General features: G+C 40.1%; 1 non-coding gene across 1 annotated transcript; it reads right to left on the bottom strand.

Moving 5' to 3' along the window:
- Window positions 1-8,403: 8,403 nt before the first annotated feature.
- LOC128582787 (U6 spliceosomal RNA) lies at window positions 8,404-8,508 on the bottom strand. The gene has a single exon (XR_008379229.1). It is a non-coding gene; the product is annotated as a U6 spliceosomal RNA (small nuclear RNA).
- Window positions 8,509-8,820: the final 312 nt, after the last annotated feature.

Genomic DNA, 8,820 nt, shown 5'->3' with positions numbered 1-8,820 from the left:
TTCACAGGGGTTTTCTTCAGCCCTCTGTCTCACATATGCCTTAATAAGACATCTGGTGTACTGGCTGCTTTCTGCATATCAGGCCAAAGCAGCAACTGCAGCAGGTCACTGTGATGTTCTGTGGACGGTCAAGACGATCAGGATTCTGTAGACAAGCTAAGAGCAGGAAAGTCGACATAGCCCTAAGATAAAACCAGAAAGTGTCCCTTGAAACCAAATTCCTTCTAGTGGTCCTTGCAAATTGGTAATAGAGAAAAAAAGCACTTGCCAGGTCAACAGCTACAGTCAGGTGCTGGCACTGTGTTGATTTACTCCAATAAAGAAAACACTACAGAAGAGAAGCTATAGTTGTAGTTACCACCCGATTAAGTGTGTGATTATTCATAATTATTTTCCAAGATCTATCCACTTTCTAACCAGGCCAGACAGTAATCACTGCCTGTATAGAATAGAACTCACCAGTCCCATATTTTCACATCTCTGATTTATGTATGAATATCTGCAGTTACCTGACCTTTCCTACCATAAAAATCTTAACTCCACAAGTCAGAGAGTCATTGTAGAGATTCTTCCTATTGCCAAAAATGTCTATTCTAATTATACACTCAGAAACTGGGGAAATAACTATCGGATGGTCATATGGAAGAACTTGGACCAAGGTCAAAGGGGCCTGCCCTTTCCATCAATCAAGAGACTCTGGATCCTTGAGCTGCCTAAAATCTAAAAACTTGGTGAGAGGGAAAGATTCATGTTGTGACTCGATTGACATTTCTAGTAACCAGACCTAAAATTTTTACTCTTGTACTGACCAAATGATAGTTTAGTAACTCATTTCAGAGGAGATAGCGTGACATGCTCTAAACAGTTGAGCCCCTAAAGATTTAGCTGGGGTGCTAAATCTATTAGACTGTTCATCTATTGCCTTCCTAGACGTATCATGATCTATAGTTTGCCAGATCAAGACCTTCTGGTTACATTGAAGTAATTTCTCCTACCTTGTTTCTGGTGGTTAAGTGCTGCCACTTGGCCTCTATCACTTTTAGATCCCATCAGTTCCACTAAATTCAGAGAGTCGTCTGTCATCCTACTAATCATGGAACTTTTCAAGAATGATGATGCTTCCTTCATTAATGCAATTCTAGTGGTATAGTGAACACAGTGCCTTCTTAGTCTTCTAGAAGGATGCAAGAGGTATAGATATGCATGTTGCAAATGATAAATGACCTTTGTGTTCTGTTCTTTGATCTGCGGGTACATACTTCCAATATGCAAAGGACATTCTAATATGTCAACTTTGGTGGAATACTGAGTCCAAAATTCCATCAATCAATAAGCAAACTGTTATAGTCACTTCTAGCTGTGCTGTTCATATATAAATGCTGTCTGGAAGGTATCCAGCCGTATATGTCTCTTGCAAATGAATTTATATGACTACCTTTTCCTTGATCTAATTTTGTATTCTTTTCTTTTTAGAATAATACTCTTCAGATCTGTTTTCAACGTATGGCCCTGGTTTTTGTCTCTCTACATTTTGGAAAAATCTGGAAATTCTTTCATATAACCTATGTCCTTCTCAGTTAAACATAAGACCCACCTCCTTGGAGTCTGCTGGGATACTCATAACTCTAGTTATGAGTCTAGAGTCATTCAGAGGTGGTCAGGGAGAATCTGGAGCCTGATAGGCATCTCTGTGCAAAGCAACTTCTCTTAGTGAGGTTATACAGCATCTTTAAGAAAGCCTAGTTTCTTCAGACATGAGAGGATAGACTTTTTCTGCTGGCACAAGAGGCCCAGAGGGATTTGGGGGTTTAAAATTTTCAACATTGTTCATTTCCACCCAGAGGGTTTGAACTGCAAGGGTCTACTTCTATGTGACTTTTCTCTTGGCAGTAAAAGCAAAAACAACCCCTCCGCTTCCTTTCTCCTCCTGCTCCACCTCCCCAATGTAAAGATGACAAGGATGAAGACCTTTCTGATGATCCATTTCCACTTAACAAATAGTAAATAAGTCAGGGTGTGGTGGCTCACACCTGTAATCCTAATACTCTGGGAGGCAGAGAAGGGTGGATCGCTTGGGAGGAAGAGAAGGGTTCATCTCTTGAGCTTAGGAGTTCAAGACCAGCCTGAGGAAGAGTGAGGCCTGGTCTTACTAAAAATAGAAAAACTATCCAGGCATCATGGCAGGTGCCTGTAGTCTCAGCTACTCTTGAGGCTGAGGCAAGAGGATCATTTGAGCCCAAGAGTTGGAGGTTGCTGTGAACTGTGACATCAGGGCACTTTATCCAGCACAACAGAATAAGGCTGTCTCAAAAAAAAAAAAAAAAAAAGTAAGTATATTTTATCTTCCTTATGACTTTACTAATGACATTTTCCTTTGTGTAGCTTATTTTATTATAAGAATATAGTGTATGAGACATATAATAAACAAAATATGTGTTAAGTGAATGTTAAGCCTATTGTTTAGGTTTCCGGAGGCTGTTAGTTGGAAATCAAGGGGGAGTGGTACTTTATTTTGTTGGGAACATTACCAGAAGTTGCTTGCCACTTTGGAAAATAACATTATTCTTGGCAACTCCACTCTTGTTTGTGTCAGCTGTTTAACATACCTGAATATACAGTTAGCCCTTGAACAACATGCAACATAAATTTGTGGAACTAGATAGAGATAGGAACCACAACACTGTAAATGTCTTAAATACCACTGAATCTTCCACTTTAAGCTGGTTAATTTTGTGTTATGTGAATATTTTCTCAATGAGGAAAAAACACTCATAAGGCCAAGGCAACAAAATAGCACAGTTTTGATGTAGGAAGAGACTAATAAACTGGTGTAACAATGGAGACTGCTACTAGAAAATCTATATTGCTCTAAGAAAAAAATTATGCTGAATCTCTCTATCATAACGTATATAAAAAACAAACACTCAATGGCTTAAAGATATAGACACAAGAAAAATGTAGGCGAATGCAGAGGGAGATTTTATTAAGCAAGACCCCCAAAAGATTCAGAATCTAGGGCAGTGAAAAAGACTCCAAAGGGCAAACCGTAAATAGAAATACTACAGAATCTGACCATATCAAAACTGACGATTTCTGTTCAGTACTATTCATCACGTTGAAATCAACAGATAGGGGGCGAGTGCCAGAAGGCTTGCAGAATCTAAAACTGACATATTTCCTATTGTTGCTGCAACAAATTACCACAGACTTACTGGCTTAAAGCAACAATAACAAAGAAATCATTATCTTACTGTTCTGGAGGTCTGAAGTCCAAAATAGTTTTCACCGAGCTAAAAATCCAAAAATGCCCCAGTGCCCAAATATAAATAGCATCATTAATCTAACATAAAAACACTACGTACATGTGGGAGAGGGACAGTGAGACACAGCGGTTGAAGAATCCTGTTCAGAGAATAGTTCAAGTTATGGACCTTAAAATCTAATAACAAGTAGAAATGAAGTGAAAATAGGAGAGAACTGATGTGGGGAAAGTAAATAGTATCCTGGAGGTTCCAACAAGGTCTGAGACTCCTGTTTGGGGACAAGTTGCTTAGAGAATTAGAAGATGTGGTAAGAGAGTGAGGTGAAGGAATATATCGTTTATGGAGCTGAATAATTTTGGTGACACAACTCCAGGGTGCTTGTGTGGGAAGGGATCTGAGCTGGAGCGGATGGAAAGGGCATTGGGGATGAGGAAGGGAAGGCACTGAAAGGCCATGGTGTAGGGTGGCTGGCCATTGAGGACCTGGAAGGCATAGGATGATGGTAGGACTTGGAGTGAGGAGGACAACCATGGTGCCAAGTCACAGTGATGGGGGAAGTGGCCAGGAAGTCTATAAATGAGCAACAAGGAGGGTTGAGGGTTGGCATAGCTGAATGGCTTAAAGCTAAAAGGAATAGGATATTTTACATGAGAGTGGAAAGCAAGATCTGGAAGTGGCATTAGGGAGAGAGGAGGTCACCAACTTTAAAGATCAGGTTCAAAGGCCTCACTACATAGATGAGGAAACTGAGGTCAGAGTGTGGTAGCCGGCTCCACCGTGTCCCCCAACCATCCCCACCTTTTGGTAATCACACCCTTGCATAGTCCCCTCCCACAGTGTACCAGGGTTAGTTTACATGAAGGGTAGAATGCAGGAAAAATGAACGTGTGCTGCTTCTGAGATGAGGTAACACAGGCTATTATAGCACCTGTCTAGCTGCCCTCTCATTCTTTTTTCTTTTTCTTTCTTTCTTTTTTTTTTTTTTTTTTTTGAGGCAGAGTCTTACTTTGTTGCCCTTGTTAGAGTGCTATGGCATCACAGCTCACAGCAACCTCAAACTCTTGGGCTCAAGTGATTCTCCTGCTTCAGCCTCCTGAGTTCAGGGACTACAGGCTCCCACCACAATGCCTGGCTATTTTTAGAGGCAGGATCTCTCTTTTGCTCAGTTGTTCTTGAACTCCTGAGCTCAAGCAGTCCACCAGCCTTGGCCTGTCAGAATGCTAGGATTACAGGCATGAGCCACTGCATTCAGCCCCTACCCTCTCATTCTTGAATCACTCATTCTGGGAGAAAACAGCTGCCATAGTGTGCACAGCCCTGTGGAGAGGCCCACATGGCAGGAACTGAACCCTCTTGACAATAACCATATGAACGAGCTTAAGAGTGGCGCCTCCAGCCTCTGTTGAGCCTTCGGATGACTGCAGCTCTAGGTGACATCTTAATTGCAGCCTCTTGAGAATCCTTGAGCCAGACCATGTAAGCCACTCCAAAATTCCTAACCCACATAGGTAATTGTTTTAAGCACTACATTTGGGGTATTTTGTTAAGCAGCAATAGATAAGTAATATTAAGAATTTTTTTCACTTACCCAAAGTTCCAAAGCTCATTAGTGGCCTATTTGAAGAGAGAACACAGAGCTTCTGATTCTTGGGTCAACATCTGTATTACATGTACCCAAGGATATCTTGGCCTTCTTTTGTAGTGGACAAACATTTGCTCACAAGGTGTTAATAACTACCTGAAAATGTTTAATGGATCTCAGTCTGCTTTTTTATAGGCAAAATAAAATGAAAAATTATATTCCATATTACATGCTTCCTCATGAAATATGGAATACAATTTAGTAAGGTCAATCTTTTCTGTTTGACGTTTTTGGGCTGGATGATTTTTTTAAAATTAAACAAAAATATCTGTATTTTTTCTATGTCCCCACCATGTAGTATAATACTATGTAAGAATTTCTAAAGCATATTCATATCTTTTAGCCACAATTTCTGGAAGAATTGAGAGGATTAATTCAAGTGTGTACAATAACTGAGTGGTGTAAACAGAAATGTAATTTCTAATTTCTCTTAATGACTTGACAAGAATGACATAATATACTTGATATTATTATGTCATTTAAAGACTTCAGTATAAGTCTGACCTTCCTGCATGGTGACCCAATGACAGGATCTAGTGTCTGCATTTCTGCCTATTGCCACTAAATGTAATATTCCAAGAAGGGCAGGTTGCCAGAAAAGCACTTTGTGGTTTCCATTTGCACACCACAGACACTGCATTTGTAAGCACATGACTGTTAGATCAGAGAGAGTTTGTGTGGCCCTTTGGCTTATAGTTTGGGGCTGAGTTTTTTTAAAAATGTGATTATAGAATATTTTTTAATTTTTTTCTTCCTTAGAAATATAACTAGAAAAGCAAAAGAGTAGGTTTCGGTTTCATTCATAAGAGCACGGATTTAAAAAAAATAATCTCAAGTCTGTTCAAGATTCTGATTTCATTTAATTTCACAAAAGCAGATGTGTGTCCAATTATTCTTCATTATAGTCAGTAAGTTAATTTGCTACCATATATTCCCAGCATTAGGGAGATTCTTGAATATTTTTCTGTATTTTTCCTCACTATGCTTGAAATAAAAAAAAAAAAAGACTTGCCGACTGTTTCCTACTATCACTTTTAATCCTAAGAGTCATAGAAAGACAATTCACTCCCTGGACATTTTAGCACTTTCCTGGCTATAATCCACCTAATTAACTGTGGGTTAATTTTGCTTAAGATAAAATACTATTTCAAATTTTATATTTTAAAAGTTAGTGATTAGTGGTTTGACTTTTGTTTTATAAAATTTCAGCATTTTTTTATAATCAGGAAAAAACCAAGAAGCACAAATGCACAATTACTGATGGTACTGATTTTTTAGTTGTGTCTCATTTTTCAGAAAACTTGGAGGCTTGTGATCAACCTTATGTGTGTACATTCTTTTGATTTTTATATGGTTTTTAGAAAGAATTTATTCATTCAACAAAATCTACTGAGTACTTATCATATGGCAGGTACTTCTTTAGGCATTGAGGATGAGAGTGAGTAAAAGATGTAAAGTCTATGTTGTCACGGCACTTTTGTTGTAGGGGGGGTGAGAATTACATACAAACAGAAGAGATAATTAAAGGTCAGATGTTGACTAAAGGCCATGAAGAGAAATATGAAGCAGGATAAGAGGGCAGAGAACATGAGTGAAGAGAAGGATCCAGATCTGCACGTATCTGGGATGGAAGCACAAGTGCGAGGGCAAGTTTATATGTAGTGGGTCGAGAAACAGCCCGGAGACTTGTGTGGCCAGAGCAGAGCCTGCAAATAGAAGCCGACTTCTGCGAGGAAGAGGTGGCGAGATTGTGTGGTGCTTGCAGGCGATGGGAAGGGTGCTTGATCAAGAAGCTTGATCACTTCTGGCTGCTCCGCAAAGAGGCAATGGACTGTAAGTCTGGGTCCTCTCAGAAGCCAAGAGGGGATTAGACATGCAAAAGATTTAATGAGAGGAACACCTGTGAGGGGAGATGGGCGGGCCAGAATAGGCAGGCCTGACCCCAGGTTGGAGGGGGGCTCTGAGACTTCCACGAAAGTGTTGAAAGCCTGTGGGGACCTCAAGCCAAAGCCACCCACTCCCAGGAAGGGGCCTGCCCCAGTGTTCCTGCAGTGCCCATGGGGCACCTGGCTTCCGTGACAGCACAGTGATGGATGTCAGAGTGCCACAACCGGGACACTATCAGTTACACTCACTCTTTGGGAGGTCTAAAAGGCACATTCTCATGGCTACTATGGAGACTCTTGCCAGAATTGAGGTAAGAGAGATCTTGGTGACTTGAGTTAGGAGGTAGATAGATTTGGGTTATGTATTGATCTGAACATATTTTGAAGGTTAAGCTGTCCCCATTTGCCAAGAGATTTGATATGGGATATGAAGGAGGGAAAAGAGGCAAAGGTATTCGGAAGGTTTTTTATTCTGAGTATCTGAAGAATGAGGTTGCCATATATGGGAGGAACTTTCCCTCTTTTTAAAAATTTTTTTCTTTTCGAGACAGAGTTTCATTATGTCACCCTCGGTAGAGCGCTGTGACATCACAGCTCACAGCAACCTCAAACTCCCAAGTAGCTGGAACTGCAGGTGCCCACCACAACACCCTGCTATTTTTGTTGTTGTTGTCATTGTTGTTTAGCAGGTCCGGACCAGGTTTGAACCCACCAGCCCCAGTGCATGTGGCTGGCGCCCTAACCACTGAGCTATGGGTGCCAAGCCGACTTTTCCCTCCCTGAAGGAGGGAAATCAGGGTCATTTTGGCCATGTTTAGTTTGAAATGTTGAGTGGCTCTCCAAATGGGAGCTGTTGAGAAGACAGCTGAATATACCAATCTGAGTTCAAGGGAAAGGTCCAAGCTGGAAATATTAATATAAATTTGAAAATCATCCAAACCACATTTGGACAATATTTAAAGTGATAGGATTGAATTAATTTACTCAAAGACTATGTATAGTCGGAGGGAAGAAGTGCACGGAGAAGGCCTGACCAGGAGTAGAGGAAGATCTCACCAAAGAGCTGAGAGGCGGCAGCCAGCAGGGGGAGAAGAGAACCTCAAGGGTTTCAGGAAGACAAGTGGAGGCAGCTTCCTGAAAGGATGACTTTTCAGTTCTCTAATCTACTTCTTCAATCTTGATACCTTTAAAAAAGTCTTTAATTTTTAATTTTTCTTATTCAAAAAATTTAAAGCAGTTTTTGGCTTATAGGATAGAGTAAAATTAAAAGTTTCTGGCTGGTCTGAGTGCAGTGGTGTTTACAGATCAGTTACAGATTTCTGTGTTACTTCTCCACTCCCACTGCTCTGTTTAACCAGCATTAAAAGAAAAAAACACCTTCTAGGTGTACACGCACTTCTCTGAATTTGGAAAAACAATCTTATGCTTAGTAAATGAAAGTTCTGTGACATATTGATGTCTTTCTAAGTTACCTATGAAATAACCAAGTAGAAAATAAAGCAGTTTATAAGACTATTGACTTTGTGGCCAATTCAAAACTTCTCTGCGCCAGTCACTCTGTGTCCTTGGGCAAGTTTCTTTCTTTTAAATAGAAAATATACATGGCATATAAATAAAACATGAACGCTGCACAAGGTGGTGTGTCAACTTTGTGCAGGGGCCGTGCTTGTCTTCTCTGTATTGTTCCAATTCAGTTAATATACTTGCTGCAGAAGTGAGTACTTGGGTAAGTTTCTCATCCACTATCTGCTTCTGATTCTCATTTTTACCATGGGATTACAGAGTTCTTAGGAGGATTAAGTCAGTCAAGAGTTGTAAATGATTAATGACACAGTGGCAGGCGCATGATAAGTGTTCAATAAATGTTATTACTACATAAGACTACTGTAACCAAACATCAATTTTACTGTTTCTCAAGTTTTCTAATAGTAGCAGCTGGGATATAAGGGTTTAACGTAGATTCTTTTAGATTTCATTTCTCTAACTGGGATCTTGATGTACTTGTTTATTCCTATATTTCTCCTTTCAT

Source organism: Nycticebus coucang, chromosome 3 (assembly GCF_027406575.1).
Source record: "Nycticebus coucang isolate mNycCou1 chromosome 3, mNycCou1.pri, whole genome shotgun sequence".
Taxonomy (NCBI): domain Eukaryota; kingdom Metazoa; phylum Chordata; class Mammalia; order Primates; family Lorisidae; genus Nycticebus; species Nycticebus coucang.
Note: the sequence above shows the minus strand (reverse complement) of the source record. Positions and strands in the feature narration are given on the sequence as shown.